The sequence below is a fragment of the Babylonia areolata genome, chromosome 9 (genome assembly GCF_041734735.1).
Source record: "Babylonia areolata isolate BAREFJ2019XMU chromosome 9, ASM4173473v1, whole genome shotgun sequence".
NCBI lineage: Eukaryota > Metazoa > Mollusca > Gastropoda > Neogastropoda > Buccinidae > Babylonia > Babylonia areolata.
Window position 1 is genome coordinate 29918958 of NC_134884.1, and position 10000 is coordinate 29928957.

The 10000-nt window shown below is 43.4% G+C and overlaps 1 protein-coding gene across 4 annotated transcripts in view; it reads right to left on the bottom strand.

Moving 5' to 3' along the window:
• LOC143285378 (FH1/FH2 domain-containing protein 3-like) overlaps positions 1–10000 on the bottom strand; it is a 203444-nt gene that overhangs the window by 134828 nt on the left and 58616 nt on the right. Inside the window, exon 1 of one of the 4 annotated variants that reach the window (XM_076592609.1) lies at positions 3758–4226. The exons of the other annotated variants lie outside the window; for them this stretch is intronic. The gene's annotated coding sequence lies outside the window, so the exon portion shown is untranslated. Of the gene's footprint in view, positions 1–3757; positions 4227–10000 lie in introns of those variants that run through there. 4 annotated transcript variants of the gene reach the window in all.

The following is a 10000-nucleotide window of genomic DNA, read 5'->3' on the forward strand; positions in this document are numbered from 1 at the left end:
TCCCCCCCTCCCCCACTTCCCCACTCCCTCTCTCTCTCCCTTCCCAGGAGCTTGAATCTTTCTTTACAAGCTGACGATTTTTTTTGTATTTGTATTTGCATTTCTTTTTATCACAACAGATTTCTCTGTGTGAAATTCTGGCTGCTCTCCCCAGGGAGAGCGCGTCGCCATACTAGAGCGCCACCCTTTTTTTTTTGTATTTTTTCCTGTGTGCAGTTTTATTTGTTTTTCCTATTGAAGTGGATTTTTCTACAGAATTTTGCCAGGAACAACCCTTTTGTTGCCGTGGGTTCTTTTACGTGCGCTAAGTGCATGCTGCACACGGGACCTCGGTTTATCGTCTCATCCGAATGACTAGCGTCCAAACCACCACTCAAGGTCAAGTGGAGGGGGAGAAAATTTCGCACAGATTCTCTCGCTTCCTAGGCGGACGCGTTACCTCTAGGCCATCACTCCACCCCTGTCCTGTCGTAAAGAACACCTTCCTCATCCATTTCGTTTCTGACCCACCTCTATGTATTGTGGCCAAGGCCCATGTACAATTTTTTTTTTCATTTCTAGAGTTCTCTCTTCCCTCCCTTCCTCACCCCCATCATCCCTCTCCCTCACAACAGCTCTTGTAAGACCGTGTGTTTGCTATTCACACACACACACACACACACACACACACACACACACATATACATATATATATATATATATATATATATATGTATATATATAAGGCTTTTAAATTTCGCAGTGTATTATGTACCTAATTATCATTAGTTGTGCCTTACCCAATTTGTGGATTATTGTTTGCACTTTATCATTTACTTTCGTCATTGGAAAGATTTTGATTTTGAATGTTGGCTCACTGTACCCCCTTCATGAGGGGCTATGGCCTTTATTGAATAAACTTATCCGTATCCGTATCACTTAAGACTGTGCCTTTACGGTGTGGGGATCACGCAAGTGCAAGCGTTTTAAAACCTTTAGCTGGATCATTAAAGCGCCGTCGTGAAATTAATTCTTCTAATACCTTACCTCCCTCCTCTCAGCCATCATTAATCGATTGGTGTCCAGACGGGCGCAATAGCCGAGTGGTTAAAGCGTTGGACTGTCAATCTGAGGGTCCCGGGTTCGAATCACGGTGACGGCGCCTGGTGGGTAAAGGGTGGAGATTTTTACGATCTCCCAGGTCAACATATGTGCAGACCTGCTAGTGCCTGAACCCCCTTCGTGCGTATATGCAAGCAGAAGATCAAATACGCACGTTAAAGATCCTGTAATCCATGTCAGCGTTCGGTGGGTTATGGAAACAAGAACATACCCAGCATGCACACCCCCGAAAACGGAGTATGGCTGCCTACATGGCGGGGTAAAAACGGTCATACACGTAAAAGCCCACTCGTGTGCATACGAGCGAACGCAGAAGAAGAAGAAGAAGATTGGTGTCCATCTCTTTGACTTGTCGGACAACCTCAAGACAACAAAACTGCAACAATGCGTTGAGTAATTTCAAGCAGATGAAAGGAAGAGAGAGAGAGAGAGAGAGAGAGAGAGATGATACAGACAGACAAACAAACAGACAGGCGGGCAGAGACACAAACACACACACACAGACAGAGACTCATAAATATTTCAACGCCATGCCTCTGGCATAACGTAAGTGATGACATATGATGCGCACAACGAGGAATTGTTTACACTTCTTGTAGCTTGCAGCCGCACTTTCACTGCTTTGTGAACACACCTGGACAGCTGAACTTAAACAGACTCCTTAGAGACAGAGAATGAGAAAGAGAGAGACAAAAAAGACAGACAGACAGAGATTGAGAGAGAGAGAGGGGGGGAGGGGGGAAGGAAAGATGGGGGGGGGGGGAAGGGATGATAAAATTACGTGGAAGAGTATGATCATAAATCGTGAACTACTGTAAATGTTAAACAGCCAAGGTGTCTTCACCATTGGTCAGTCATGACCAACTGATGAAATATGTGATAAACAGAAAGACGGGGAACACAGAGGTTGAGTGATGGCCTAGAGGTAACGCATCCGCCTAGGAAGCGAGAGAATCTGAGCGCGCTGGTTCGAATCACGGCTCAGCCGCCGATATTTTCTCCCCCTCCACTAGACCTTGAGTGGTGGTCTGGACGCTAGTCATTCGGATGAGACGATAAACTGAGCTCCCGTGTGCAGCATGCATTTAGCGCACGTAAAAGAACCCACGGCAAAAAAAGGGAACAACAGAAAGGAAAACAAGTGGTTGGAGACTGGGAGATAAAAACAATGAAAGTGGGAGAGAAAGCGGATAGAAAGAAAGAAAGAAAGGGAATGGGAGAAATAGAAGAAAGAAAGAAATATAAAGAAAGTATGAATGAACAAATGAAAGGATGTATGAAGTGTATGTTAGTCAGTCGTGTCCGACTATGACCACCAGAACAACAGAGGAGGCAACTGCTGTCCTGACTATCTGGGCTAGAATTTGATAACAGTAGAGAGTGTCTTGCCCCAGTTACATACATCCCCACTCTCTCGGCCAAGAGGGTTTTTAGGACAGTCGACGTTAGGATGGTTCCCAAAGGCCAACTAGCCCCCCAAGACTGCAGCACTAAGAGCAACGCAATCTGTGAAATAAATATATATATATAAAAAAGGGGTAAAACATTCCACTATGGTGAAGAGTAAGAGACATAGATCCCCCTACCCCCCCACCCCCAACCCCGCCCCTCTCCCTTTTCGCCTCGTTCGCTAGCTTCACTTATGACAATAACAACAGTAAAACCACAATGATAACATCATCCTAACACAGAAACAACAAAACGTGACGGTCTGTTAATAAGTAAAAGTTTATCCCGTAAAGAGATCCTGTTTCTGATCACAGAGCGTAAGACCATTGTCAGCATCATTGGCTACTGTTTCTAAATTACAGGAAGAAAAAGGTGTTTTGTCCTGAAATATTTTGTTCTACTAAAAGATTTTCCTATGTCCACACACACACACACACACACACACACACACACGACTAACATCTCACACCACAGGTGTACATATCAGACCGAATGTCATTTACACTCTACCCCTTTCCTGCGTTTACGGCTTATCAATTTACCCAGCGATTGCCTTGACACCAAAGAGTGAGTGTTGGCACGTACGCAGGACTGTCAAGTGTTGTCGTCCGGTCGTCGTCGTCATTATCAACATAAACATCTTTATCGTCATCACCGCCGTCTTTGTAGGTCGTCATCGTTGGTATCAATATTGTCGTGTCGTCATCATCAACATCATCATCATCACCATTCTGCCACTGCAAACGTCGAGAGAGAGAGAGAGAGAGAGAGAGCATGATTCCGCGTGTGTCGTGCTGCAAATCTCTAAAATTAAACCGTTTGTTTGTGATAACGAAGACGGACGCAAGTCGATAAGTGACACAACACATACAGAAACATATGCAAGCACAAGTGAACACGAACTAAAATTCACAGGTTATTGAAACGCATTCCATCTTCTACTTATTACAAACTTAGTAAACCAGAATAGCGAGTACTAACCAGTAAACAACCAAAAAAAGTAAACAAAACTGATATTATTTAAGCATCGTGATTCTTTCTTTCATTTTAAGTCACTTTCAGTGAGTACACGTCTTGTGCCTTGTCATAATCAATCGTGAATTCACGGAAAATATCACCACATACACACTGTAGTGAGACAACAGCCCATACGTTTACAGGAGCAAAAGACAAGAAACAATACGAAAATAACCACATACACACTTACCTAGCGCAGCCATCAGCATTCTGCCTCGTGTCAAAAAACACACATGGATAAAAATAGCGAACCTCGAACTTCCCGATGTTACAGGCAATGCGGCAACTGAAGTAATTCACTAAAGTGTATCAGTCCCAGCAACGTCGAAATCATTCAGACCACACAAACTGACGCTTCGTCTGTGAGCCTTCGTCAACACTACACACTTCACAGAATCAACTTATCGGTTTTCAAAACATCTCTCGCAGAACTAACACTGAGATAAGAACAAAAACAACAGACAGCGCCAAGTACTGTGTTAGTTTCTGAACACTCGCTGGTTCTAAAGAAGTCAGAAATTCAGAACAAAAATCTTTTAAAGTAAAAGAATACAACAATTTCTGACAAACACCCTACTGTCGAAAGAGAACTATGTACGACTGAAGAGAATTGGGAAACCCGCAGATTTCGAAAAGCGGGTTCTGTCTTTCTGGGAGCCAATGACGCGAAGAGCAAAGGAAGCAGCGAGGAGACGCTCACAGCTGGATCAGGGCCAGTAACCGGTGATAACACTTCCAGCAGGCAGTTAGTCAACTTTGCGCATGCTCCGCTCGTAAACTGACGCCCCCCGCTTCAAGCAACCCTGGTCTCCGAGCTGTACTGGGCTTTCCTTGCCGTGCACTGGCAATTAGAACCGATTGCAAAACGGGTGATAGATTAATCATACTCTTGGTCTCTCTCATTCCGTGTCTACAGGCTGCTTTGAGGCACAACACTGTGCTTCGTGCGATGGTGCTAAGCCGGACTGAGATATCTTGCAAGTCCTGTCAAAATGTATGCGAGTCAAATCGTCTTTGTTGCACTACACAAACACGGCGTATAAATGTGAAAATATGTGTGGTTCTTACAACTGACTGCAGGCTATTCCTGGACTCTTCATGAACGACTGCATTTCAATATTTAAATCATTTTCCCGTAAAATGGCTTACATGTCTTCATTTGTTAAGGCTCGATGGAACATATTATAAAGGCTGGCCCCCTTTTTTTTCTTTCTTTTTTTAAGTCCCATTTTTGACCGTTTGACCTTACTTCTGTCTGATTTTTTTAAAGTTTGGTAAACCGTCCACTCAATGTTATACTGTTAAGGACAACGTCTGTCCAGTTTTAAACTGGATCGTCTGTCCAAATTTAGTTTCCTGATGAAAGACTGGCATACCTTTAATACTTTTATCTGTGGGTTCAACGTTTGACAATAAAACTCAACTCCATTTCTAACTTTCACAAGCAAAGAATGACACAAGTCCATCACCATACCTCGTTTCAAGTAGGTTGGAAGAAACATCAGACACTGAAAGACTACAAAACACTTGTGCAAAAAATGACATCGGTAGTGATGATATCGCATTATTTTTCGTTTATTACTGGATACTTAAAACACAATACGTGATTAGAAAACACTCTGTTGATAGAAAAAGTCTAACGTTTTTCCATGTACCTGAAGCATGGAAGTTGAAATGAATGTTCAATTGGAGTTAATACCAACCAAAACAAAACTTAAGAATGGTATATGGGTGACTTCATGTCACGTTACGCACACACTGCTGTCACGCCTCGATCAGCATGGGCGACCATGGCGGGGGCGGGGTTGGGGGGTGGGGGTGAACAAATGGACTTGTTCTCATGATGCGAAACCCTTGCTGTGTCCTCTTTGATGTGTCTTCATCCACTCATCCCCAAATGATGTATACACGTAAAAGGTCCGGGCATAATATGTTCTGGGTTTTAAAAGCGAGTTTAAGTAAAGACTTAAAAGACCGTAGTATAATTATCAAAAGACCATAGTATAATTATCAAAAGACCATAGTATGATAATCATGCATGAAAAGCAGCCGGAAACGAGAACCCGCCCCCCAACACACCACACACACACACACACACACACACACACACACGTGCGCACGTACGCACGTATGTACGCAGGCACGTATTCAAACATTATACGGGCAGGCACACAAAATGTAAAGACTTTTATTTTTAAAATCACGACTTCGTAAACACACACACACACACACACACACACACACACACACACACACACAGAGAGAGAGACAGAGAGAGGGAGAGAGAGAGGGAGAGAGAGAGAGCACGCACGCACGGAGAAACAGAGAAAGAATGACAAGAGGGCAGCCGGTAGACAAACAGAAGAACCACAAGAGAGATAGCGTACTGTGATGGAACGTGGATGTGCTGGCAAGTCTTCGTTAACCCACATTTTTAGAGAGTTCCCCTTAAGCCAAAGACTCTCTCTCTCTCTCTCTCTCTCTCTCTCTCTCTCTCTCTCAATCTCTCTCTGTGGTATCAATATGAATTTTCATGACAATGATTATAATTTCTTATCAACTACAACTACTAGATACTGAGTTATCGTAATTTTGGTTGTGGGTTTTGTAAATGATTTCCCTTTCAGTTATGGGCTCAGGCCTAAATCTGAATATACATTTCGCACTCTGTGTGTGTGTGTGTGTGTGTGTGTGTGTGTGTGTGTGTGTGTGTGTGTGTGTGTTTGAAAAAAATATCTGTTTTTGTATAAAGCTTTCAAATTCAGAGAAACTCGATCTTCGTGACAGCATTTTTTTGTTCTGCATACTGAACCGTTGCACTGTTATACTTAAATGTTTGTTTAATTGAATATTTGAGCGTCAACATGCATTGCAATAAGATGTTTATCTATATGTAAAAAAAAAAAGAAGAATATTCACATACCCCTTCATAAGGGACCAAGGCCTACACATGATTAAACCATCTGGAATATCTCTCCCTCTCTGTCTCTCTCATCTCTCTCTCTCTCTCTGTCTGTGTCTCTGTCTCTGTCTGTCTGTCTGCCTCTCTCTCTCATCTCTCTCTCTGTGTTTCTGTCTCTGTCTCTGTCTCTCTGTCTGTCTGTCTGTCTGTCTCTGTCTCTCTCTGTCTCTGTCTCTCTCTGTCTCTGTCTCTCTCTCTCTCTCAGAGGCTTGGTGAGGAGATTCCCAACAAGATGAGACGGTCCAAACGCGTGGAGGAGCTAATGGGTGTTGAAACGAACTGTTCAGATCTTAAGCGTTTTCAATATTGTGCAAATACCATACTAGTAATTCACACACAATCTCTGTCTCTGTCCCTCTCTCTCTCTCTCCCTCTCTCTCTCTCTCCACACACACACACACACAGAGAGAGAGAGAGAGAGAGAGAGAGAGAGAGAGAGAGAGAGATCGACTGAATGGTTTTTGGAACATTTGCATTGATTGCAGTCATTGATACTTGGGAAGTGCTGGTGGTGGTTGAGTGTTTGTTTTTCTTTCCCAGAATGTGTGTCATAGCGGTGTAACAGGAGTTATTTCCCCCCCCAAAAAAAAACCTGCTTTGGGTGAATCTGTGTATTCTTTACACAACGAAGTAAATGTTTTCTCAACCGAGACGTACAGAGTGGGCGAGAGGGCGGAGGAAAAGCGAACGGACAACCTGCGGACAGAGGCAGTTCGACAGACACACCAACACACTTAGACAGATGCATACAGATAGACAAAGGTGGATGAGACAGCTAAGACAGATATAGATGGATAATATATCGATAGACAGATAGACAGATAATAGGCAGACAGACACAAGACTGACGTCATGTTTACATCTTGTGTTTCTGGGCACACTTCCAAACCCACACCCACCCTTTTTTTTCCTTTTTTCTTTTTTTTGGGGGGGTATCTTCGGAGCAGAAAAAAAACAAAGTCTGCACAAGATGGGCATCTGGATATGAGATGATTTTAACGGGCCTGAGCAAGCGTCACGCTGAGTTGTTGTACAGGAGTTTGCATGTTGCTCCGATCTCTCTCTCTCTTCCTCTCTCTCTGTGTGCCTCTGTCTCTCTCTCTGTGTGCCTCTGTCTGTCAATCTGTCTGTCTGTCTCTCTCTCTCTCTGCCTCTGTCTCTCTCTCTGTGTGCCTCTGTCTGTCTGTCTGTCTGTCTCTCTCTCTCACCTTAATCTTTTTTTTTCTTTTTTGTTATCTTCCCCCTATTTTCCTAATGCTCACAAGCTTCCCCCTTCTCGCTTACCTTTGCGCCCACTCGTTTCTTTAATCATCGTCCTTCACCTGACTTTCTTCTCCTCCTCCTCCTCCTCCTTCTTTCTCTTCTTCTTCAGTCTTCCTTTCCTTTCTCTCCTTCCTACCTTCAGCAAACTTAGAGTTTTCTTTTCTTTTCTTTCATTTTTTCTTCTTCTTCCTTCTTCCCCGCCTACCCCCCACCCCCCATCCCCACCCCCACACCCCCTTTCTCCTCGTGTCCTTCTCTTGCTGTTCATCCTCTTCCTTACCCTCCCCCAGCCCCCGCATGCCCCTCTCTCTTCCCTCCCCTCCCCTCCCCCAACTCATCCATCCTTTTTCTTCTTTCCCTTTTTTTTTTCTTTTTTTTAATTTACATATATATAAGTGGAGTGATGGCCTAGAGGTAACGCGTCCGCCTAGGAAGCGAGAGAATCTGAGCGTGCTGGTTCGAATCACGGCTCAGCCGCCGATATTTTATCCCCCTCCACTAGACCTGGAGTGGTGGTCTGGACGCTAGTCATTCGGATGAGACGATAAACCGAGGTCCCGTGTGCAGCATGCACTTAGCGCACGTAAAAGAACCCACGGCAACAAAAGTGTTGTTCCTGGCAAAATTATGTAGAAAAATCCACTTCGATAGGAAAAACAAATAAAACTGCACGCAGGAAAAAATACCAAAAAAAATGGGTGGCGCTGTAGTGTAGCGACGTGCTCTCCCAGGGGAGAGTAGCTCGATTTTCACACAGAGAAATCTGTTGTGATAAAAAGAAATACAAATACAATACAATACAAATACAAATATGTCTTCCGACCTCTTCTTCATCCCTGGTGGCGCCGTTGGCAGAACCGTTAACTCTCCCCATACGAACGGCGAAAGAGACGACGTTAACAGCGTTTCACCCCAGTTACCATCATCAAAATATTGCAAGCGGAAGGCTCTTATACTGAAGAGGTGAATGTTGACAAAGAATACCACAATTCTGACGACGGAAGCTAAAGGTTGGGTCATTCAGACACCCACTGGACATCCGAGGGGTCTGTGTAGAGGAGAAGAGAGGAACTGGCCGTACTGAGTGAGTGAAGGCGTTGGACCTCTGATCCAGTGTTCACCAGTGGTAAGGGTTCGATCCTCCTCCTCGTTTCGGCTTGGTGTTCTGTGCATGGGGAAGGCACTGTACTCTTCTCCTCCTCCGCAACTCTGTCCAGGTGTGAACGGGTACCTGACGTCAGCTGGGTGAAGGTTAATATGGCGAAGGAGAGGACTGGGTCCCGCCTTCCTATGCCGAGCCCTTGACACAGTGGATATGACTCCACTGTCCCGATTGTCCGTAAAAAGGCTACAGGACCTTGAACCTTTACTGAGTATCAGTATCAGTATCAGTAGCTCAAGGAGGCGTCACTGCGTTCGGTCAAATCCATATACGCTACACCACATCTGCCAAGCAGATGCCTGACCAGCAGCGTAACCCAACGCGCTTAGTCAGGCCTTGAGGGGAAAAAAATAAAATAAAATAAAGTAAAAAAAAACAGAAATATTTAAAAAAACAATAATGATGATGATAATAATAATAATAATAATAATAATAATAATAATAATAAAAAGAACCTTTACTGAACTTAACCTCATCTTTTGGCTAAAATCTTTTCCTTTTTCTTTTCTTCCTCTTCGTTCGTCAACTTCAGATATCACGAACGAATGAAACTGATCGCTATATTATTGAACAGTGACCAAAAACAACAAAGTGAGAGAACAGTTCTGGGAATTTATGCATTTTAACATTCTGTCCTATTAATCAACCCTTTCAGTGCCAGGCCATTTTTATGCTCAGTGGCAACTTTTTTGCCATGGGGTGTTTTGGATATGGGCTTTAAAAAAATATATATAACAAGCAAACTATTAAAAGAAAAAAGACATAACATCTACTTTCCTGAAAGGAATATGAACAGTCTATCCAATTATGACGTGAATTCGATGATTTGATAGGAAAATTCCTACAATGACACGGATAGAAATTTCCGTCCTTGGGCTTTTTTTCTTCTTCTTTTTTTCACATTGGAAGGGGACGAAAAATATCCGTCCTGGACACAGTGCTTAAGTAAATAACACAATGAATAATTTTTTAAATAAATATTGAACTGCTAAATTCTACGTTCACTTTGATGTCAGGTTTTTAAGTGTTTAGCCCGCCCATCCCCG